This window comes from Rhipicephalus microplus, unplaced genomic scaffold, assembly GCF_043290135.1.
Source record: "Rhipicephalus microplus isolate Deutch F79 unplaced genomic scaffold, USDA_Rmic scaffold_514, whole genome shotgun sequence".
Taxonomy (NCBI): Eukaryota; Metazoa; Arthropoda; class Arachnida; order Ixodida; family Ixodidae; genus Rhipicephalus; species Rhipicephalus microplus.
In genome coordinates this window covers 1-17,649 of record NW_027465075.1, presented here as the reverse complement: position 1 = coordinate 17,649, position 17,649 = coordinate 1, and the positions used below count along the sequence as shown (strand labels likewise).

General features: G+C 54.5%; 52 non-coding genes across 52 annotated transcripts; all 52 read right to left on the bottom strand.

Moving 5' to 3' along the window:
* Positions 1-169: 169 nt before the first annotated feature.
* On the bottom strand, positions 170-243 carry TRNAN-GUU (transfer RNA asparagine (anticodon GUU)). Its single transcript has one exon. It is a non-coding gene; the product is annotated as a tRNA-Asn (tRNA).
* Positions 244-384: 141 nt separating this feature from the next.
* On the bottom strand, positions 385-458 carry TRNAN-GUU (transfer RNA asparagine (anticodon GUU)). The gene has a single exon. It is a non-coding gene; the product is annotated as a tRNA-Asn (tRNA).
* Positions 459-531: 73 nt separating this feature from the next.
* On the bottom strand, positions 532-605 carry TRNAN-GUU (transfer RNA asparagine (anticodon GUU)). The gene has a single exon. It is a non-coding gene; the product is annotated as a tRNA-Asn (tRNA).
* A 286-nt stretch (positions 606-891) lies between these two features.
* On the bottom strand, positions 892-965 carry TRNAN-GUU (transfer RNA asparagine (anticodon GUU)). Its single transcript has one exon. It is a non-coding gene; the product is annotated as a tRNA-Asn (tRNA).
* A 143-nt stretch (positions 966-1,108) lies between these two features.
* TRNAN-GUU (transfer RNA asparagine (anticodon GUU)) lies at positions 1,109-1,183 on the bottom strand. The gene has a single exon. It is a non-coding gene; the product is annotated as a tRNA-Asn (tRNA).
* Positions 1,184-1,325: 142 nt separating this feature from the next.
* TRNAN-GUU (transfer RNA asparagine (anticodon GUU)) lies at positions 1,326-1,399 on the bottom strand. Its single transcript has one exon. It is a non-coding gene; the product is annotated as a tRNA-Asn (tRNA).
* A 142-nt stretch (positions 1,400-1,541) lies between these two features.
* On the bottom strand, positions 1,542-1,615 carry TRNAN-GUU (transfer RNA asparagine (anticodon GUU)). The gene has a single exon. It is a non-coding gene; the product is annotated as a tRNA-Asn (tRNA).
* A 141-nt stretch (positions 1,616-1,756) lies between these two features.
* On the bottom strand, positions 1,757-1,830 carry TRNAN-GUU (transfer RNA asparagine (anticodon GUU)). Its single transcript has one exon. It is a non-coding gene; the product is annotated as a tRNA-Asn (tRNA).
* Positions 1,831-2,185: 355 nt separating this feature from the next.
* TRNAN-GUU (transfer RNA asparagine (anticodon GUU)) lies at positions 2,186-2,259 on the bottom strand. The gene has a single exon. It is a non-coding gene; the product is annotated as a tRNA-Asn (tRNA).
* A 286-nt stretch (positions 2,260-2,545) lies between these two features.
* TRNAN-GUU (transfer RNA asparagine (anticodon GUU)) lies at positions 2,546-2,619 on the bottom strand. Its single transcript has one exon. It is a non-coding gene; the product is annotated as a tRNA-Asn (tRNA).
* Positions 2,620-2,757: 138 nt separating this feature from the next.
* On the bottom strand, positions 2,758-2,831 carry TRNAN-GUU (transfer RNA asparagine (anticodon GUU)). Its single transcript has one exon. It is a non-coding gene; the product is annotated as a tRNA-Asn (tRNA).
* A 69-nt stretch (positions 2,832-2,900) lies between these two features.
* TRNAN-GUU (transfer RNA asparagine (anticodon GUU)) lies at positions 2,901-2,974 on the bottom strand. Its single transcript has one exon. It is a non-coding gene; the product is annotated as a tRNA-Asn (tRNA).
* A 143-nt stretch (positions 2,975-3,117) lies between these two features.
* On the bottom strand, positions 3,118-3,192 carry TRNAN-GUU (transfer RNA asparagine (anticodon GUU)). The gene has a single exon. It is a non-coding gene; the product is annotated as a tRNA-Asn (tRNA).
* Positions 3,193-3,334: 142 nt separating this feature from the next.
* On the bottom strand, positions 3,335-3,408 carry TRNAN-GUU (transfer RNA asparagine (anticodon GUU)). The gene has a single exon. It is a non-coding gene; the product is annotated as a tRNA-Asn (tRNA).
* A 142-nt stretch (positions 3,409-3,550) lies between these two features.
* On the bottom strand, positions 3,551-3,624 carry TRNAN-GUU (transfer RNA asparagine (anticodon GUU)). The gene has a single exon. It is a non-coding gene; the product is annotated as a tRNA-Asn (tRNA).
* Positions 3,625-3,765: 141 nt separating this feature from the next.
* Positions 3,766-3,839, bottom strand: TRNAN-GUU (transfer RNA asparagine (anticodon GUU)). The gene has a single exon. It is a non-coding gene; the product is annotated as a tRNA-Asn (tRNA).
* A 355-nt stretch (positions 3,840-4,194) lies between these two features.
* TRNAN-GUU (transfer RNA asparagine (anticodon GUU)) lies at positions 4,195-4,268 on the bottom strand. Its single transcript has one exon. It is a non-coding gene; the product is annotated as a tRNA-Asn (tRNA).
* Positions 4,269-4,554: 286 nt separating this feature from the next.
* On the bottom strand, positions 4,555-4,628 carry TRNAN-GUU (transfer RNA asparagine (anticodon GUU)). Its single transcript has one exon. It is a non-coding gene; the product is annotated as a tRNA-Asn (tRNA).
* Positions 4,629-4,766: 138 nt separating this feature from the next.
* TRNAN-GUU (transfer RNA asparagine (anticodon GUU)) lies at positions 4,767-4,840 on the bottom strand. Its single transcript has one exon. It is a non-coding gene; the product is annotated as a tRNA-Asn (tRNA).
* A 281-nt stretch (positions 4,841-5,121) lies between these two features.
* On the bottom strand, positions 5,122-5,195 carry TRNAN-GUU (transfer RNA asparagine (anticodon GUU)). The gene has a single exon. It is a non-coding gene; the product is annotated as a tRNA-Asn (tRNA).
* Positions 5,196-5,482: 287 nt separating this feature from the next.
* TRNAN-GUU (transfer RNA asparagine (anticodon GUU)) lies at positions 5,483-5,556 on the bottom strand. Its single transcript has one exon. It is a non-coding gene; the product is annotated as a tRNA-Asn (tRNA).
* A 1,852-nt stretch (positions 5,557-7,408) lies between these two features.
* Positions 7,409-7,481, bottom strand: TRNAK-CUU (transfer RNA lysine (anticodon CUU)). Its single transcript has one exon. It is a non-coding gene; the product is annotated as a tRNA-Lys (tRNA).
* Positions 7,482-7,998: 517 nt separating this feature from the next.
* Positions 7,999-8,072, bottom strand: TRNAN-GUU (transfer RNA asparagine (anticodon GUU)). The gene has a single exon. It is a non-coding gene; the product is annotated as a tRNA-Asn (tRNA).
* An 813-nt stretch (positions 8,073-8,885) lies between these two features.
* Positions 8,886-8,958, bottom strand: TRNAK-CUU (transfer RNA lysine (anticodon CUU)). Its single transcript has one exon. It is a non-coding gene; the product is annotated as a tRNA-Lys (tRNA).
* An 882-nt stretch (positions 8,959-9,840) lies between these two features.
* Positions 9,841-9,914, bottom strand: TRNAT-GGU (transfer RNA threonine (anticodon GGU)). Its single transcript has one exon. It is a non-coding gene; the product is annotated as a tRNA-Thr (tRNA).
* Positions 9,915-10,136: 222 nt separating this feature from the next.
* On the bottom strand, positions 10,137-10,210 carry TRNAN-GUU (transfer RNA asparagine (anticodon GUU)). The gene has a single exon. It is a non-coding gene; the product is annotated as a tRNA-Asn (tRNA).
* A 137-nt stretch (positions 10,211-10,347) lies between these two features.
* On the bottom strand, positions 10,348-10,421 carry TRNAN-GUU (transfer RNA asparagine (anticodon GUU)). The gene has a single exon. It is a non-coding gene; the product is annotated as a tRNA-Asn (tRNA).
* A 369-nt stretch (positions 10,422-10,790) lies between these two features.
* TRNAN-GUU (transfer RNA asparagine (anticodon GUU)) lies at positions 10,791-10,864 on the bottom strand. Its single transcript has one exon. It is a non-coding gene; the product is annotated as a tRNA-Asn (tRNA).
* A 370-nt stretch (positions 10,865-11,234) lies between these two features.
* On the bottom strand, positions 11,235-11,307 carry TRNAK-CUU (transfer RNA lysine (anticodon CUU)). Its single transcript has one exon. It is a non-coding gene; the product is annotated as a tRNA-Lys (tRNA).
* Positions 11,308-11,892: 585 nt separating this feature from the next.
* Positions 11,893-11,966, bottom strand: TRNAT-GGU (transfer RNA threonine (anticodon GGU)). The gene has a single exon. It is a non-coding gene; the product is annotated as a tRNA-Thr (tRNA).
* A 221-nt stretch (positions 11,967-12,187) lies between these two features.
* Positions 12,188-12,261, bottom strand: TRNAN-GUU (transfer RNA asparagine (anticodon GUU)). The gene has a single exon. It is a non-coding gene; the product is annotated as a tRNA-Asn (tRNA).
* A 142-nt stretch (positions 12,262-12,403) lies between these two features.
* Positions 12,404-12,477, bottom strand: TRNAN-GUU (transfer RNA asparagine (anticodon GUU)). The gene has a single exon. It is a non-coding gene; the product is annotated as a tRNA-Asn (tRNA).
* Positions 12,478-12,550: 73 nt separating this feature from the next.
* TRNAN-GUU (transfer RNA asparagine (anticodon GUU)) lies at positions 12,551-12,624 on the bottom strand. The gene has a single exon. It is a non-coding gene; the product is annotated as a tRNA-Asn (tRNA).
* Positions 12,625-12,914: 290 nt separating this feature from the next.
* Positions 12,915-12,988, bottom strand: TRNAN-GUU (transfer RNA asparagine (anticodon GUU)). The gene has a single exon. It is a non-coding gene; the product is annotated as a tRNA-Asn (tRNA).
* Positions 12,989-13,131: 143 nt separating this feature from the next.
* TRNAN-GUU (transfer RNA asparagine (anticodon GUU)) lies at positions 13,132-13,205 on the bottom strand. Its single transcript has one exon. It is a non-coding gene; the product is annotated as a tRNA-Asn (tRNA).
* Positions 13,206-13,346: 141 nt separating this feature from the next.
* TRNAN-GUU (transfer RNA asparagine (anticodon GUU)) lies at positions 13,347-13,420 on the bottom strand. Its single transcript has one exon. It is a non-coding gene; the product is annotated as a tRNA-Asn (tRNA).
* Positions 13,421-13,844: 424 nt separating this feature from the next.
* Positions 13,845-13,918, bottom strand: TRNAN-GUU (transfer RNA asparagine (anticodon GUU)). Its single transcript has one exon. It is a non-coding gene; the product is annotated as a tRNA-Asn (tRNA).
* Positions 13,919-13,993: 75 nt separating this feature from the next.
* On the bottom strand, positions 13,994-14,067 carry TRNAN-GUU (transfer RNA asparagine (anticodon GUU)). The gene has a single exon. It is a non-coding gene; the product is annotated as a tRNA-Asn (tRNA).
* A 74-nt stretch (positions 14,068-14,141) lies between these two features.
* Positions 14,142-14,215, bottom strand: TRNAN-GUU (transfer RNA asparagine (anticodon GUU)). Its single transcript has one exon. It is a non-coding gene; the product is annotated as a tRNA-Asn (tRNA).
* A 75-nt stretch (positions 14,216-14,290) lies between these two features.
* TRNAN-GUU (transfer RNA asparagine (anticodon GUU)) lies at positions 14,291-14,364 on the bottom strand. Its single transcript has one exon. It is a non-coding gene; the product is annotated as a tRNA-Asn (tRNA).
* A 290-nt stretch (positions 14,365-14,654) lies between these two features.
* TRNAN-GUU (transfer RNA asparagine (anticodon GUU)) lies at positions 14,655-14,728 on the bottom strand. Its single transcript has one exon. It is a non-coding gene; the product is annotated as a tRNA-Asn (tRNA).
* Positions 14,729-15,018: 290 nt separating this feature from the next.
* TRNAN-GUU (transfer RNA asparagine (anticodon GUU)) lies at positions 15,019-15,092 on the bottom strand. The gene has a single exon. It is a non-coding gene; the product is annotated as a tRNA-Asn (tRNA).
* A 141-nt stretch (positions 15,093-15,233) lies between these two features.
* TRNAN-GUU (transfer RNA asparagine (anticodon GUU)) lies at positions 15,234-15,307 on the bottom strand. The gene has a single exon. It is a non-coding gene; the product is annotated as a tRNA-Asn (tRNA).
* A 73-nt stretch (positions 15,308-15,380) lies between these two features.
* On the bottom strand, positions 15,381-15,454 carry TRNAN-GUU (transfer RNA asparagine (anticodon GUU)). Its single transcript has one exon. It is a non-coding gene; the product is annotated as a tRNA-Asn (tRNA).
* A 286-nt stretch (positions 15,455-15,740) lies between these two features.
* TRNAN-GUU (transfer RNA asparagine (anticodon GUU)) lies at positions 15,741-15,814 on the bottom strand. Its single transcript has one exon. It is a non-coding gene; the product is annotated as a tRNA-Asn (tRNA).
* Positions 15,815-15,957: 143 nt separating this feature from the next.
* On the bottom strand, positions 15,958-16,032 carry TRNAN-GUU (transfer RNA asparagine (anticodon GUU)). Its single transcript has one exon. It is a non-coding gene; the product is annotated as a tRNA-Asn (tRNA).
* Positions 16,033-16,174: 142 nt separating this feature from the next.
* Positions 16,175-16,248, bottom strand: TRNAN-GUU (transfer RNA asparagine (anticodon GUU)). Its single transcript has one exon. It is a non-coding gene; the product is annotated as a tRNA-Asn (tRNA).
* Positions 16,249-16,390: 142 nt separating this feature from the next.
* Positions 16,391-16,464, bottom strand: TRNAN-GUU (transfer RNA asparagine (anticodon GUU)). Its single transcript has one exon. It is a non-coding gene; the product is annotated as a tRNA-Asn (tRNA).
* Positions 16,465-16,605: 141 nt separating this feature from the next.
* Positions 16,606-16,679, bottom strand: TRNAN-GUU (transfer RNA asparagine (anticodon GUU)). The gene has a single exon. It is a non-coding gene; the product is annotated as a tRNA-Asn (tRNA).
* Positions 16,680-16,817: 138 nt separating this feature from the next.
* On the bottom strand, positions 16,818-16,891 carry TRNAN-GUU (transfer RNA asparagine (anticodon GUU)). Its single transcript has one exon. It is a non-coding gene; the product is annotated as a tRNA-Asn (tRNA).
* Positions 16,892-17,172: 281 nt separating this feature from the next.
* On the bottom strand, positions 17,173-17,246 carry TRNAN-GUU (transfer RNA asparagine (anticodon GUU)). Its single transcript has one exon. It is a non-coding gene; the product is annotated as a tRNA-Asn (tRNA).
* Positions 17,247-17,533: 287 nt separating this feature from the next.
* Positions 17,534-17,607, bottom strand: TRNAN-GUU (transfer RNA asparagine (anticodon GUU)). Its single transcript has one exon. It is a non-coding gene; the product is annotated as a tRNA-Asn (tRNA).
* Positions 17,608-17,649: the final 42 nt, after the last annotated feature.

The following is a 17,649-nucleotide window of genomic DNA, read 5'->3' as shown; positions in this document are numbered from 1 at the left end:
CAAAGAGAAAAAAGCGACACACCGCCCACGGGAGGGCTCGAGCCTCTAAACTTTCGGTTAAGGGCCGAACGCGCTAGCCGATTGCGCCACGGAGGCAGTCGTGCTGCTCTCTCACCACCGTCAGAACTTTTCTCAAAAGCTATCAGCGTAAAGAAAAAAAGCGACACACCGCCCCCAGGAGGGCTCGAACCTCCAAACTTTCGGTTAACAGCCGAACGCGCTAGCCGATTGCGTCACGGAGGCAGTCGTGCTGCTCTCTCACCACCGTCAGAACTTTTCTCAAAAGCTATCAGCGTAAAGAAAAAAAAGCGACACACCGCCCCCAGGAGGGCTCGAACCTCTTTTTCTCCAAAGCTATCAGCGTAAAGAAAAAAAGCGACACACCGCCCCCGGGAGGGCTCGAACCTCCAACCTTTCGGTTAACAGCCGAACGCGCTAGCCGATAGCGCCACGGAGGCAGTCCTGCTGCTCTCTCACCACCGTCAGAACTTTTCTCAAAAGCTATCAGCGTAAAGAAAAAAAGAGACACACCGCCCTCGGGAGGGCTCGAACCTCCAACCTTTCGGTTAACAGCCGAACGCGCTAGCTGATTGCGCCACCGGGGCAGTCGTGCTGCTTTCTCACCACCGTCAGAACTTTTCTCAAAAGCTATCAGCGCAAAGAAAAAAAAGCGACACACCGCCCCCAGGAGGGCTCGAACCTCTTTTTCTCCAAAGCTATCAGCGCAAAGAGAAAAAAGCGACACACCGCCCCCGGGAGGGCTCGAACCTCTAAACTTTCGGTTAACAGCCGAACGCGCTAGCCGATTGCGACACGTAGGCAGTCGTGCTGCTCTCTCACCACCGTCAGAACTTTTCTCAAAAGCTATCAGCGTAAAAAAAAGTGACACACCGCCCCCGGGAGGGCTCGAACCTCGAACCTTTCGGTTAACAGCCGAACGCGCTAGCCGATAGCGCCACGGAGGCAGTTGTGCTGCTTTCTCACCACCGTCAGAACTTTTCTCAAAAGCTATAAGCTTAAAGAAAAAAAAAGCGACACACCGCCCCCAGGAGGGCTCGAACCTCTTTTTCTCCAAAGCTATCAGCGGAAAGAAAATAAAGCGACACACCGCCCCCCGGGAGGGCTTGAACCTCTAATCTTTCGGTTAACAGCCGAACGCGCTAGCCGATTGCGCCACGGAGGCAGTCGTGCTGCTCTCTCACCACCGTCAGAACTTTTCTCAAAAGCTATCAGCGCAAAGAAAAAAATGCGACACACCGCCCCCAGGAGGGCTCGAACCTCTTTTTCTCCAAAGCTATCAGCGTAAAGAGAAAAAAGCGACACACCGCCCCCGGGAGGGCTCGAACCTCCAATCTTTCGGTTAACAGCCGAACGCGCGAACCGATGGCGCCACGGAGGCAGTCGTGCTGCTCTCTCACCACCGTCAGAACTTTTCTAAAAAGCTATCAGCGGAAAGTAAAAAAAGCGACACACCGCCCCCTGGAGGGCTCGAACCTCTTTTTCTCCAAAGCTATCAGCGCAAAGAGAAAAAAGCGACACACCGCCCCCGGGAGGGCTCGAACCTCCAACCTTTCGGTTAACAGCCGGACGCGCTAGCCGATGGCGCCACGGAGGCAGTCGTACTGCTCTCTCAGCACCGTCAGAACTTTTCTCAAAAGCTATCAGTGTAAAGAAAAAAAAAGCGACACACCGCCCCCAGGAGGGCTCGAACCTCTTTTTTCCAAAGCTATCAGCGTAAAGAAAAAAAGCGACACACCGCCCCCGGGAGGGCTCGAACCTCCAACCTTTCGGTTAACAGCCGAACGCGCTAGCCGATTGCGCCACGGACGCAGTCGTGTTGCTCTCTCACCACCGTCAAAACTTTTCTCAGAAGCTATCAGCGAAAAGAAAAAAAAAGCGACACACCGCCCCCAGGAGGGCTCGAACCTTTTTTTCTCCAAAGTATCAGCGTAAAGAAAAAAGCGACACACCACCCCGGGAGGGCTCGAACCACCAACCTTTCGGTTAACAGCCGAACGCGCTGGCGGATTGCGCCACGGAGGCAGTCGTGCTGCTCTCTCTCCACCGTCAAAACTTTTCTCTAAAGCTATCAGCGGAAAGAAAAAAAAAGCGACACACCGCCCCAAGGAGGGCTCGAACCTCTTTTTCTCCCAAGCTATCAGCGTAAAGAAAAAAAGCAACACACCGCCCCCGGGAGGGCTCGAACCTCCAACCTTTCGTTTAACAGCCGAACGCGCTAGCAGACTGCGCCATGGAGGCAGTCGTGCTGCTTTCTCACCACCATCAAAACTTTTCTCAAAAGCTATCAGCGGAAAGAAAAAAAGCGACACACCGCCCCCAAGAGGGCTCGAACCTCTTTTTCTCCAAAGCTATCAGCGTAAAGAAAAAAAGCGACACACCGCCCCCGGGAGGGCTCGAACCTCCAACCTTTCGGTTAACAGGAACGCACTAGGCAATTGCGCCTTGGAGGCAGCCGTGCTGCTCTCTCACCACCGTCAAAACGTTCCCCAAAAGCTCTCAGCAGAAAGAAAAAAAAGCGACACACCGCCGCCGGGAGGGCTCGAACCTCCAACCTTTCGGTTAACAGCCGAACGCGCTAGCCGATTGCGCCACGGAGGCAGTCGTGCTGCTCTCTCACCACCGTCAGAACTTTTCTCACAAGCTATCAGCGTAATAAAAAGCGACACACCGCCCCCAGGAGGGCTCGAACCTCTTTTTCTCCAAAGCTATCAGCGCAAAGAAAAAAAAGCGACACACCGCCCCCGGGAGGGCTCGAACCTCCAACCTTTCAGTTAACAGCCGAACGCGCTAGCCGATTGCGCCACGGAGGCAGTCGTGCTGCTCTCTCACCACCGTCAGAACTTTTCTCAAAAGCTATCAGCGTAAAAAAAGCGACACACCGCCCCCGGGAGGGCTCGAACCTCGAACCTTTCGGTTAACAGCCGAACGCGCTAGCCGATAGCGCCACGGAGGCAGTTGTGCTGCTTTCTCACCACCGTCAGAACTTTTCTCAAAAGCTATAAGCTTAAAGAAAAAAAAAGCGACACACCGCCCCCAGGAGGGCTCGAACCTCTTTTTCTCCAAAGCTATCAGCGGAAAGAAAATAAAGCGACACACCGCCCCCCGGGAGGGCTTGAACCTCTAATCTTTCGGTTAACAGCCGAACGCGCTAGCCGATTGCGCCACGGAGGCAGTCGTGCTGCTCTCTCACCACCGTCAGAACTTTTCTCAAAAGCTATCAGCGCAAAGAAAAAAATGCGACACACCGCCCCCAGGAGGGCTCGAACCTCTTTTTCTCCAAAGCTATCAGCGTAAAGAGAAAAAAGCGACACACCGCCCCCGGGAGGGCTCGAACCTCCAATCTTTCGGTTAACAGCCGAACGCGCGAACCGATGGCGCCACGGAGGCAGTCGTGCTGCTCTCTCACCACCGTCAGAACTTTTCTAAAAAGCTATCAGCGGAAAGTAAAAAAAGCGACACACCGCCCCCTGGAGGGCTCGAACCTCTTTTTCTCCAAAGCTATCAGCGCAAAGAGAAAAAAGCGACACACCGCCCCCGGGAGGGCTCGAACCTCCAACCTTTCGGTTAACAGCCGGACGCGCTAGCCGATGGCGCCACGGAGGCAGTCGTACTGCTCTCTCAGCACCGTCAGAACTTTTCTCAAAAGCTATCAGTGTAAAGAAAAAAAAAGCGACACACCGCCCCCAGGAGGGCTCGAACCTCTTTTTTCCAAAGCTATCAGCGTAAAGAAAAAAAGCGACACACCGCCCCCGGGAGGGCTCGAACCTCCAACCTTTCGGTTAACAGCCGAACGCGCTAGCCGATTGCGCCACGGACGCAGTCGTGTTGCTCTCTCACCACCGTCAAAACTTTTCTCAGAAGCTATCAGCGAAAAGAAAAAAAAAGCGACACACCGCCCCCAGGAGGGCTCGAACCTTTTTTTCTCCAAAGTATCAGCGTAAAGAAAAAAGCGACACACCGCCCCGGGAGGGCTCGAACCACCAACCTTTCGGTTAACAGCCGAACGCGCTGGCGGATTGCGCCACGGAGGCAGTCGTGCTGCTCTCTCTCCACCGTCAAAACTTTTCTCTAAAGCTATCAGCGGAAAGAAAAAAAAAGCGACACACCGCCCCAAGGAGGGCTCGAACCTCTTTTTCTCCCAAGCTATCAGCGTAAAGAAAAAAAGCAACACACCGCCCCCGGGAGGGCTCGAACCTCCAACCTTTCGTTTAACAGCCGAACGCGCTAGCAGACTGCGCCATGGAGGCAGTCGTGCTGCTCTCTCACCACCATCAAAACTTTTCTCAAAAGCTATCAGCGGAAAGAAAAAAAGCGACACACCGCCCCCAAGAGGGCTCGAACCTCTTTTTCTCCAAAGCTATCAGCGTAAAGAAAAAAAGCGACACACCGCCCCCGGGAGGGCTCGAACCTCCAACCTTTCGGTTAACAGGAACGCACTAGGCAATTGCGCCTTGGAGGCAGCCGTGCTGCTCTCTCACCACCGTCAAAACGTTCCCCAAAAGCTCTCAGCAGAAAGAAAAAAAAGCGACACACCGCCGCCGGGAGGGCTCGAACCTCCAACCTTTCGGTTAACAGCCGAACGCGCTAGCCGATTGCGCCACGGAGGCAGTCGTGCTGCTCTCTCACCACCGTCAGAACTTTTCTCAGAAGCTATCAGCGTAATAAAAAGCGACACACCGCCCCCAGGAGGGCTCGAACCTCTTTTTCTCCAAAGCTATCAGCGCAAAGAAAAAAAAGCGACACACCGCCCCCGGGAGGGCTCGAACCTCCAACCTTTCAGTTAACAGCCGAACGCGCTAGCCGATTGCGCCACGGAGGCAGTCGTGCTGCTCTCTCACCACCGTCAGAACTTTTCTCAAAAGCTATCAGCGTAAAAAAAGCGACACACCGCCCCAGGAGGGCTCGAACCTCTTTTTCTCCAAAGCTATCAGCGGAAAGAAAAAAAGCTACACACCGCCCCCGGGAGGGCTCGAACCTCCAACCTTTTGGTTAACAGGAACGCACTAGGCAATTGCGCCACGGAGGCAGTCGTGCTGCTCTCTCACCAACGTCAGAACTTTTCTCAAAAGCCATCAGCGTAAAGAAAAAAAACAGACAAACCGCCCTCGGGAGGGCTCGAACCTCCAACCTTTCGGTTAACAGCCGAACGCGCTAGCCGATTGCGCCACGGAGGCTGTCGGGCTGCTCTCTCACCACCGTCAGAACTTTTCTCAAAAGCTATCAGCGCAAAGAAAAAAAAGCGACACACCGCCCCAAGGAGGGCTTGAACCTCTTTTTCTCCAAAGCTATCAGCGCAAAGAGAAAAAAGCGACACACCGCCCACGGGAGGGCTCGAACCTCTAAACTTTCGGTTAACAGCCAACGCGCTAGCCGATTGCGCCACGGAGGCAGTCTTGCTGCCCTTTTACCACCGTCAGAACTTTTCTCAAAAGCTATCAGCGTAAAGAAAAAAGCGACACACCGCCCCCGGGATGGTTCGAACCTCCAACCTTTCGGTTAACAGCCGAACGCGCTAGCCGATGGCGCCACGGAGGCAGTCGTGCTGCTCTCTCACCACCGTCAGAACTTTTCTCAAAAGCTATCAGCGTAAAGAAAAAAAGCGACACACCGCCCCCGGGAGGGCTCGAACTTCCAACCTTTCCTTTAGGAGCCGAACTCGTTAGCCGATTGCGCCGCGGAGGCAGTCGTGCTGCACTCTCACGATCGTCAGAACATTCCTCCAAAGCTATCAGCGCAAAGAAAAAAATGCGACACACAACCCCCGGGAGGGCTCGAACCTCCAACCTTTCGGTTAAGAGCTGAACTCGTTACCGATTGCGCCGCGGAGGCAGCCGCGCTGCACTCTCACGACGGTCAAAACATTCCTTCAAAGCTATGAACACAAAGATAAAAATGCGACCCACCGCCCTCGGGAGGGCTCGAACTTCCAACATTTCGGTTAAGAGCCGAACTGAACTCGTTAGCCGATTGCGCTGCGGAGGCAGTCGTGCTGCACTCTCACGACCGTCAGAACATTCCTCCAAAGCTATCAGCGCAAAGAAAAAAATGCGACACACCACCCTCGGGAGGGCTCGAACTTCCAACCTTTCGGTTAAGAGACGAACTCGTTACCGATTGCGCCGCGGAGGCAGCCGCGCTGCACTCTCACGACCGCCAAAACATTCCTCCAAAGCTATGAGCGCAAAGATAAAAATGCGACACACAACCCCCGGGAGGGCTCGAACCTCCAACCTTTCGGTTAAGAGCTGAACTCGTTACCGATTGCGCTGCGGAGGCAGCCGCGCTGCACTCTCACGACCGTCAAAACATTCCTCCAAAGCTATGAGCGCAAAGATAAAAATGCGACACACCGCCCCCGGGAGGCCTCGAACCTCCAACCTTTCGGTTAAGAGCCGAACTCATTACCGATTGCGCCGCGGAGGCAGCCGCGCTGCACTCTCACGACGGTCAAAACATTCCTCCAAAGCTATGAGCGCGAAGCTAAAAATGCGACACACCGACCCCGGGAGGCCTCGAACGTCCAAATTTTCGGTTAAGAGCCGAACTCGTTACCAATTGCGCCGCGGAGGCAGCCGCGCTGCACTCTCACGACGGTCAAAACATTCCTTCAAAGCTATGAACACAAAGATAAAAATGCGACCCACCGCCCTCGGGAGGGCTCGAACTTCCAACATTTCGGTTAAGAGCCGAACTGAACTCGTTAGCCGATTGCGCTGCGGAGGCAGTCGTGCGGCACTCTCACGACCGTTAGAACATTCCTCCAAAGCTATCAGCGCAAAGAAAAAAATGCGACACACCACCCTCGGGAGGGCTCGAACTTCCAACCTTTCGGTTAAGAGACGAACTCGTTACCGATTGCGCCGCGGAGGCAGCCGCGCTGCACTCTCACGACCGCCAAAACATTCCTCCAAAGCTATGAGCGCAAAGATAAAAATGCGACACACCGCCCTCGGGAGGGCTCGAACTTCCAACCTTTCGGTTAAGAGCCGAACACGTTAGCCGATTGCGCCGCGGAGGCAGTCGTGCTGCACTCTCACGACCATCAGAACATTCCTCCAAAGCTATCAGCGCAAAGATAAAAATGCGACACACCGCCCTCGGGAGGGCTCGAACTTCCAACCTTTCGGTTAAAGGCCGAACTCGTTACCGATTGCGCCGCGGAGGCAGCCACGCTGCACTCTCACTACCGTCAAAACATTCCTCCAAAGCTATGAGCGCAAAGATAAAAATGCGACACACCGCCCCCAGGGAGGCCTCGAACGTCCAACCTTTCGGTTTAGAGCCGAACTCGTTACCGATTGCGCCGCGGAGGCAGTCGTGCTGCACTCTCACGACCGTCAGAACATTCCTCCAAAGCTATCAGCGCAAAGATAAAAATGCCACACACCGCCTTCGGGAGGGCTCGAACTTCCAACCTTTCGGTTAAGAGCCGAACTCGTTACCGATTGCGCCACGGAGGCAGCCGCGCTGCACTCTCAAGACCGTCAAAACATTCGTCCAGAGCAATGAGCGCGAAGATAAAAATACGACACACCACCCCCGGGAGGCCTCGAACCTCCAACCTTTCAGTTAAGAGCCGAACTCGTTACCGATTGCGCCGCGGAGGCAGCCGCGCTGCGCTCTCACGACCGTCAAAAATTTCCTCCAAAGCTATGAGCGCGAAGATAAAAATGCGACACACCGCCCTCGGGAGTGCTCGAACTTCCAACCTTTCGGTTAAGAGCCGAACTCGTTAGCCGATTGCGCTGCGGAGGGTGTCGTGCTGCACTCTCACGGCCGTCAGAACATTCCTCCAAAGCTATCAGCGCAAAGAAAAAAATGCGACACACCGCCACTGGGAGGGCTCGAACCTCCAACCTTTCGGTTAAGAGCCGAACTCGTTAGCCGAATACGCCGCGGAGGAAGTTGTGCTGCTTTCTCACGACCGTCAAAACATTCCTCCAAAGCTATCAGCGCAATGAAAAAAAAGCGACAAACCACCCCCGGGAGGTCTCGAACCTCCAACCTTTCGGTTAACAGCCGGACGCGCTAGCCGATTGCGCCACGGAGGCAGTCGTGCTGATCTCTCACCACCGTCAAAACTTTTCTCAAAAGCTATCTGCGGAAAGAAAAAAAAGCGACACACCGCCCCCTGGAGGGCTCGAACCTCCAACCTTTCGGTTAACAGCCGAACGCGCTAGCCGATTTTGCCACGGAGGCAGTCGTGCTGCTCTCTCACCACCGTCAGAACATTCCTCCAAAGCTATCAGCGCAAAGAAAAAAATGCGACACACCGCCCCCGGGAAGGCTCGAACCTCCAACCTTTCGGTTAAGAGCCGAACTCGTTAGCCGATCGCACCGCGGAGGCAGTCATGCTGCACTCTCACGACCGTCAGAACATTCCTCCAAAGCTATCAACGCAAAGAAAAGAGACCACTACAGCGCCCCCGGGAAGGCTCGAACCTGCAACCTTTTGGTTAACAGCCGAACGCGCTAGCTAATTGCGCCACGGAGGCAGTCGTGCTCCTCTTTCACCACCGTCAGAACTTTTCTACAAAGCCATCAGCGTTAAGAAAAAAAAGCGACACACCGCCCCCGGGAGGGCTCGAACTTCCAACCTTTCCTTTAGGAGCCGAACTCGTTAGCCGATTGCGCCGCGGAGGCAGTCGTGCTGCACTCTCACGACCGTCAGAACATTCCTCCAAAGCTATCAGCGCAAAGAAAAAAATGCGACACACAACCCCCGGGAGGGCTCGGACCTCCAACCTTTCGGTTAAGAGCTGAACTCGTTACCGATTGCGCTGCGGAGGCAGCCGCGCTGCACTCTCACGACCGTCAAAACATTCCTCCAAAGCTATGAGCGCAAAGATGAAAATGCGACACACCGCCCCCGGGAGGCCTCGAACCTCCAACCTTTCGGTTAAGAGCCGAACTCGTTACCGATTGCGCTGCGGAGGCAGCCGCGCTGCACTCTCACGACGGTCAAAACATTCCTCCAAAGCTATGAGCACAAAGATAAAAATGCGACACATCGCGCTCGGGAGGGCTCGAACTTCCAACATTTCGGTTAAGAGCCGAACTGAACTCGTTAGCCGATTGCGCTGCGGAGGCAGTCGTGCTGCACTCTCACGACCGCCAAAACATTCCTCCAAAGCTATGAGCGCAAAGATAAAAATGCGACACACCGCCCTCGGGAGGGCTCGAACTTCCAACCTTTCGGTTAAGAGCCGAACACGTTAGCCGATTGCGCCGCGGAGGCAGTCGTGCTGCACTCTCACGACCATCAGAACATTCCTCCAAAGCTATCAGCGCAAAGATAAAAATGCGACACGCCGCCCTCGGGAGGGCTCGAACTTCCAACCTTTCGGTTAAGAGCCGGACTCGTTACCGATTGCGCCGCGGAGGCAGCCACGCTGCACTCTCACTACCGTCAAAACATTCCTCCAAAGCTATGAGCGCAAAGATAAAAATGCGACACACCGCCCCCAGGGAGGCCTCGAACGTCCAACCTTTCGGTTTAGAGCCGAACTCGTTACCGATTGCGCCGCGGAGGCAGTCGTGCTGCACTCTCCCGACCGTCCGCACATTCCTCCAAAGCTATGAGCGCAAAGAGAAAAAAGCAACAGACACCGCCCCCGGGAGGGCTCGAACTTCCAACCTTTCCGGTAACAGCCGGAAGCGCTAGACGCTTGCGCGACAGAGGCAGTCGTGCTGCTCTCTCACCACCGTCAGAACCTTTCTCAAAAGCTATCAGCGTAAAAAAGCGACACACCGCCCCCAGGAGGGCTCCAACCTCTTTTTCTCCAAAGCTATCAGCGCAAAGAAAAAAAAGCGACACACCACCCCCGGGAGGTCTCGAACCTCCAACCTTTCGGTTACCAGCCGGACGCGATAGCCGATTGCGCCACGGAGGCAGTCGTGCTGCTCTCTCACCACCGTCAGAACTTTTCTCAAAAGCTATCAGCAGAAAGAAAGAAAAGCGACACACCGCCCCCTGGAGGGCTCGAACCTCCAACCTTTCGGTTAACAAGCGAATGCGCTAGCCGAATACGTCGCGGAGGAAGTTGTGCTGCACTCTCACGACCGTCAAAACATTCCTCCAAAGCTATGAGCGCAAAGATAAAAATGCGACACACCGCCCCCGGGAGGCCTCGAACGTCCAACCTTTCGGTTAACAGCCGAACGCGCTAGCCAATTGCGCCACGGAGGCAGTCGTGCTGATCTCTCACCACCGTCAGAAATTTTCTTAAAAGCTATCAGCGTAAGAAAAGCGACACACCACCCCCAGGAGGGCTCGAACCTCTTTTTCTCCAAAGCTATCAGCGCAATGAAAAAAAAGCGAGAAACCACCCCCGGGAGGTCTCGAACCTCCAACCTTTCGGTTAACAGCCGGACGCGCTAGCCGATTGCGCCACGGAGGCAGTCGTGCTGATCTCTCACCACCGTCAAAACTTTTCTCAAAAGCTATCTGCGGAAAGAAAAAAATCGACACACCGCCCCCTGGAGGGCTCGAACCTCCAACCTTTCGGTTAACAGCCGAACGCGCTAGCCGATTTTGCCACGGAGGCAGTCGTGCTGCTCTCTCACCACCGTCAAAACATTCCTCCAAAGCTATCAGCGCAAAGAAAAAAATGCGACACACCACCCCCGGGAAGGCTCGAACCTCCAACCTTTCGGTTAGGAGCCGAACTCGTTAGCCGATTGCACCGCGGAGGCAGTCATGCTGCACTCTCACGACCGTCAGAACATTCCTCCAAAGCTATCAACGCAAAGAAAAGAGACCACTACAGCGCCCCCGGGAAGGCTCGAACCTGCAACCTTTCGGTTAACAGCCGAACGCGCTAGCTAATTGCGCCACGGAGGCAGTCGTGCTCCTCTTTCACCACCGTCAGAACTTTTCTACAAAGCCATCAGCGTTAAGAAAAAAAAGCGACACACCGCCCCCGGGAGGGCTCGAACTTCCAACATTTCCGCTAACAGCCGAACGCACTAGCCGATTGCGCCACGGAGGCAGTCGTGCTGATCTCTCACCACCGTGAAAACTTTTCTCAAAAGTTATCAGCGGAAAGAAAAAAAAAGCGACACACCACGCCTGGAGGGCTCGAACCTCCAACCTTTCCGTTAGGAGCCGAACTCGTTAGCTGATTCCGCCACGGAGGCAGTCGTGCTGCATTCTCACGACCGTCAGAATATTCTTCCAAAGCTATCAGTGCAAAGAAAAAAATGCGACACACCGCCCCCGGGAGGGCTCGAACCTCCAACCTTTCAGTTAAGAGCCGAACTCGTTACCGATTGCGCCGCGGAGGCAGCCGCGCTGCACTCTCACGACCGACAAAACATTCCTCCAAAGCTATGAGCGCAAAGATAAAAATGCGACACACCGCCCTCGGGAGGGCTTGAACGTCCAACCTTTCGGTTAAGAGCCGAACACGTTAGCCGATTGCGCCGCGGAGGCAGTCGTGCTGCACTCTCCCGACCGTCCGCACATTCCTCCAAAGCTATGAGCGCAAAGATAAAAATGCGTCACACCGCCCTCGGGAGGGCTCGAACTTCCAACCTTTTGGTTGAGAGCCGAACTCGTTAGCTGATTGCGCTGCGGAGGCAGTCGTGCTGCACTCTCACGACCGTCAGAACATTCCTTCAAATTCATCAGTGCAAAGAGAAAAAAGCAACAGACACCGCCCCCGGGAGGGCTCGAACTTCCAACCTTTCCGGTAACAGCCGAAAGCGCTAGACGCTTGCGCGACAGAGGCAGTCGTGCTCCTCTCTCACCACCGTCAGAACCTTTCTCAAAAGCTATCAGCGTAAAAAAAAAGCGACACACCGCCCCCAGGAGGGCTCGAACCTCTTTTTCTCCAAAGCTATCAGCGCAAAGAAAAAAAAGCGACACACCACCCCCGGGAGGTCTCGAACCTCCAACCTTTCGGTTACCAGCCGGACGCGATAGCCGATTGCGCCACGGAGGCAGTCGTGCTGCTCTCTCACCACCGTCAGAACTTTTCTCAAAAGCTATCAGCAGAAAGAAAGAAAAGCGACACACCGCCCCCTGGAGGGCTTGAACCTCCAACCTTTCGGTTAACCGCCGGACGCGCTAGCCGATTGCGCCAAGGAGTCAGTCGTGCTGATCTCTCACCACCGTGAAAACTTTTCTGAAAAGCTATCAGCGGAAAGAAAAAAAGCGACACACCGCCCCCTGGAGGGCTCGAACCTCCAACCTTTCGGTTAACAGCCGGACGCGCTAGCCGATTGCGCCACGGAGGCAGTCGTGCTGATATCTCACCACCGTCAAAACTTTTCTCAAAAGCTATCAGCGGAAAGAAAAAAAAGCGACACGCTGCCCCCTGGAGGGCTCGAACCTCTTTTTCTCCAAAGCTATCAGCGCAAAGAGAAAAAAGCGACACACCGCCCCCGGGAGGGCTTGAACCTCCAACCTTTCGGTTAACAAGCGAACGCGCTAGCCGATGGCGCCACGGAGGCAGTCGTGCTGCTCTCTCACCACCGTCAGAACTTTTCTCAAAAGCCATCAGCGTAATGAAAAAAAGAGACACACCGCCCTCGGGAGGGCTCGAACCTCCAACCTTTCGGTTAACAGCCGAACGCGCTAGCTTATTGCGCCACGGAGGCAGCCGTGCTGCTCTCTCACCACCGTCAGAACTTTTCTCAAAAGCTATCAGCGCAAAGAAAAAAAAAGCGACACACCGCCCCCAGGAGGGCTCGAACCTCTTTTTCTCCAAAGCTATCAGCGCAAAGAGAAAAAAGCGACACACCACCCTCGGGAGGGCTCGAACCTCTAAACTTTCGGTTAACAGCCGAACGCGCTAGCCGATTGCGCCACGGAGGCAGTCGTGCTGCTCTCTCACCACTGTCAGAACTTTTCTCAAAAGCTATCAGCGTAAAGAAAAAAAGCAACACATCGCCCCCGGGAGGGCTCGAACCTTCAACCTTTCGGTTAACAGCCGAACGCGCTAGCCGATAGCGCCACGGAGGCAGTCGTGCTGCTCTCTCACCACCGTCAGAACTTTTCTCAAAAGCTATAAGCGTAAAGAAAAAAAAAGCGACACACCGCCCCCAGGAGGGCTCGAACCTCTTTTTCTCCAAAGCTATCAGCGGAAAGAAAATAAAGCGACACACCGTCCCCGGGAGGGCTTGAACCTCTAATCTTTCGGTTAACAGCCGAACGCGCTAGCCGATTGCGCCATGGAGGCAGTCGTGCTGCTCTCTCACCACCGTCAGAACTTTTATCAAAAGCTATCAGCGCAAAGAAAAAAAAGCGACACACCGCCCCCAGGAGGGCTCGAACCTCTTTTTCTCAAAAGCTATCAGCGTAAACAAAAAAAGCGACACACCGCTCCCGGGAGGGCTCGAACCTCCAACCTTTCGGTTAACAGCCGAACGCGCTAGCCGATTGCGCCACGGAGGCAGTCGTGCTGCTCTCTCACCACCGTCAAAACTTTTCTCAAAAGCTATCAGCGGAAAGAAAAAAAAGCGACACACCGCCCCCAGGAGGGCTCGAACCTCTTTTTCTCCAAAGCTATCAGCGGAAAGAAAAAAAAGCGACACACCGCCCCCAGGAGGGCTCGAACCTCTTTTTCTCAAAAGCTATCAGCGGAAAGAAAAAAAAGCGACACACCGCCCCCAGGAGGGCTCGAACCTCTTTTTCTCAAAAGCTATCAGCGGAAAGAAAAAAAAGCGACACACCGCCCCGGGAGGGCTCGAACCTCTAAACTTTCGGTTAACAGCCGAACGCGCTAGCCGAATGCGCCACGGAGGCAGTCGTGCTGCTCTTTCACCACCGTCAGAACTTTTCTCAAAAGCTATCAGCGTAAAGAAAAAAAGCGACACACCGCCCCCGGGAGGGCTCGAACCTCCAACCTTTCGGTTAACAGCCGAATGCGCTAGCCGATGGCGCCACGGAGGTAGTCGTGCTGCTCTCTCACCACCGTCAGAAGTTTTCCCAAAAGCTATCAGCGTAAAGAAAAAAAAAGAGACACACCGCCCTCGGGAGGGCTCGAACCTCCAACCTTTCGGTTAACAGCCGAACGCGCTAGCCGATTGCGCCACGGAGGCAGTCGCGCTGCTCTCTCACCACCGTCAGAACTTTTCTCAAAAGCTATCAGCGCAAAGAAAAAAAAGCGACACACCGCCCCCGGGAGGGCTCGAACCTCCAACCTTTCGGTTAACAGCCGAATGCGCTAGCCGATGGCGCCACGGAGGTAGTCGTGCTGCTCTCTCACCACCGTCAGAAGTTTTCCCAAAAGCTATCAGCGTAAAGAAAAAAAAAGAGACACACCGCCCTCGGGAGGGCTCGAACCTCCAACCTTTCGGTTAACAGCCGAACGCGCTAGCCGATTGCGCCACGGAGGCAGTCATGCTGCTCTCTCACCACCGTCAAAACTTTTCTCAAAAGCTATCAGCGGAAAGATAAAAAAAGCGACACACTGCCTCCTGGAGGGCTCGAACCTCTTTTTCTCCAAAGCTATCAGCGCAAAGAGAAAAAAGCGACACACCGCCCCCGGCAGGGCTCGAACCTCTAAACTTTCGGTTAACAGCCGAACGCGCTAGCCGATTGCGCCACGGAGTCAGTCGTGCTGCTCTCTCTCCACCGTCAGGCCTTTTCTCAATAACTAACAGCGTAAAGAAAAAAAGAGACACACCGCCCTCGGGAGGGCTCGAACCTTCAACCTTTCGGTTAACAGCCGAACGCGCTAGCCGATTGCACCACGGAGGCAGTCGTGCTGCTCTCTTACCACCGTCAGAACTTTTCTCACAAGCTATCAGCGCAAAGAAAAAAAAGCGACACACCGCCCCCAGGAGGGCTCGAACCTTTTTTTTCTCCAAAGCTATCAGCGCAAAGAGAAAAAAGCGACACACCGCCCACGGGAGGGCTCGAGCCTCTACACTTTCGGTTAAGGGCCGAACGCGCTAGCCGATTGCGCCACGGAGGCAGTCGTGCTGCTCTCTCACCACCGTCAGAACTTTTCTCAAAAGCTATCAGCGTAAAGAAAAAAAGCGACACACCGCCCCCAGGAGGGCTCGAACCTCCAAACTTTCGGTTAACAGCCGAACGCGCTAGCCGATTGCGCCACGGAGGCAGTCGTGCTGCTCTCTCACCACCGTCAGAACTTTTCTCAAAAGCTATCAGCGTAAAGAAAAAAAAGCGACACACCGCCCCCAGGAGGGCTCGAACCTCTTTTTCTCCAAAGCTTTCAGCGTAAAGAAAGAAAGCGACACACCGCCCCAGGGAGGGCTCGAACCTCCAACCTTTCGGTTAACAGCCGAACGCGCTAGCCGATAGCGCCACGGAGGCAGTCCTGCTGCTCTCTCACCACCGTCAGAACTTTTCTCAAAAGCTATCAGCGTAAAGAAAAAAAGAGACACACCGCCCTCGGGAGGGCTCGAACCTCCAACCTTTCGGTTAACAGCCGAACGCGCTAGCTGATTGCGCCACCGGGGCAGTCGTGCTGCTTTCTCACCACCGTCAGAACTTTTCTCAAAAGCTATCAGCGCAAAGAAAAAAAAGCGACACACCGCCCCCAGGAGGGCTCGAACCTCTTTTTCTCCAAAGCTATCAGCGCAAAGAGAAAAAAGCGACACACCGCCCCCGGGAGGGCTCGAACCTCTAAACTTTCGGTTAACAGCCGAACGCGCTAGCCGATTGCGACACGTAGGCAGTCGTGCTGCTCTCTCACCACCGTCAGAACTTTTCTCAAAAGCTATCAGCGTAAAAAAAAGTGACACACCGCCCCCGGGAGGGCTCGAACCTCGAACCTTTCGGTTAACAGCCGAACGCGCTAGCCGATAGCGCCACGGAGGCAGTTGTGCTGCTTTCTCACCACCGTCAGAACTTTTCTCAAAAGCTATCAGCTTAAAGAAAAAAAAAGCGACACACCGCCCCCAGGAGGGCTCGAACCTCTTTTTCTCCAAAGCTATCAGCGGAAAGAAAATAAAGCGACACACCGCCCCCCGGGAGGGCTTGAACCTCTAATCTTTCGGTTAACAGCCGAACGCGCTAGCCGATTGCGCCACGGAGGCAGTCGTGCTGCTCTCTCACCACCGTCAGAACTTTTCTCAAAAGCTATCAGCGCAAAGAAAAAAATGCGACACACCGCCCCCAGGAGGGCTCGAACCTCTTTTTCTCCAAAGCTATCAGCGTAAAGAGAAAAAAGCGACACACCGCCCCCGGGAGGGCTCGAACCTCCAACCTTTCGGTTAACAGCCGAACGCGCGAACCGATGGCGCCACGGAGGCAGTCGTGCTGCTCTCTCACCACCGTCAGAACTTTTCTAAAAAGCTATCAGCGGAAAGTAAAAAAAGGGACACACCGCCCCCTGGAGGGCTCGAACCTCTTTTTCTCCAAAGCTATCAGCGCAAAGAGAAAAAAGCGACACACCGCCCCCGGGAGGGCTCGAACCTCCAACCTTTCGGTTAACAGCCGGACGCGCTAGCCGATGGCGCCACGGAGGCAGTCGTACTGCTCTCTCAGCACCGTCAGAACTTTTCTCAAAAGCTATCAGTGTAAAGAAAAAAAAAGCGACACACCGCCCCCAGGAGGGCTCGAACCTCTTTTTTCCAAAGCTATCAGCGTAAAGAAAAAAAGCGACACACCGCCCCCGGGAGGGCTCGAACCTCCAACCTTTCGGTTAACAGCCGAACGCGCTAGCCGATTGCGCCACGGAGGCAGTCGTGCTGCTCTCTCACCACCGTCAGAACTTTTCTCACAAGCTATCAGCGTAATAAAAAGCGACACACCGCCCCCAGGAGGGCTCGAACCTCTTTTTCTCCAAAGCTATCAGCGCAAAGAAAAAAAAGCGACACACCGCCCCCGGGAGGGCTCGAACCTCCAACCTTTCAGTTAACAGCCGAACGCGCTAGCCGATTGCGCCACGGAGGCAGTCGTGCTGCTCTCTCACCACCGTCAGAACTTTTCTCAAAAGCTATCAGCGTAAAAAAAGCGACACACCGCCCCAGGAGGGCTCGAACCTCTTTTTCTCCAAAGCTATCAGCGGAAAGAAAAAAAGCTACACACCGCCCCCGGGAGGGCTCGAACCTCCAACCTTTCGGTTAACAGGAACGCACTAGGCAATTGCGCCACGGAGGCAGTCGTGCTGCTCTCTCACCAACGTCAGAACTTTTCTCAAACGCCATCAGCGTAAAGAAAAAAAACAGACAAACCGCCCTCGGGAGGGCTCGAACCTCCAACCTTTCGGTTAACAGCCGAACGCGCTAGCCGATTGCGCCACGGAGGCAGTCGGGCTGCTCTCTCACCACCGTCAGAACTTTTCTTAAAAGCTATCAGCGCAAAGAAAAAAAAGCGACACACCGCCCCAAGGAGGGCTTGAACCTCTTTTTCTCCAAAGCTATCAGCGCAAAGAGAAAAAAGCGACACACCGCCCACGGGAGGGCTCGAACCTCTAAACTTTCGGTTAACAGCCAACGCGCTAGCCGATTGCGCCACGGAGGCAGTCCTGCTGCCCTTTTACCACCGTCAGAACTTTTCTCAAAAGCTATCAGCGTAAAGAAAAAAGCGACACACCGCCCCCGGGATGGTTCGAACCTCCAACCTTTCGGTTAACAGCCGAACGCGCTAGCCGATGGCGCCACGGAGGCAGTCGTGCTGCTCTCTCACCACCGTCAGAACTTTTCTCAAAA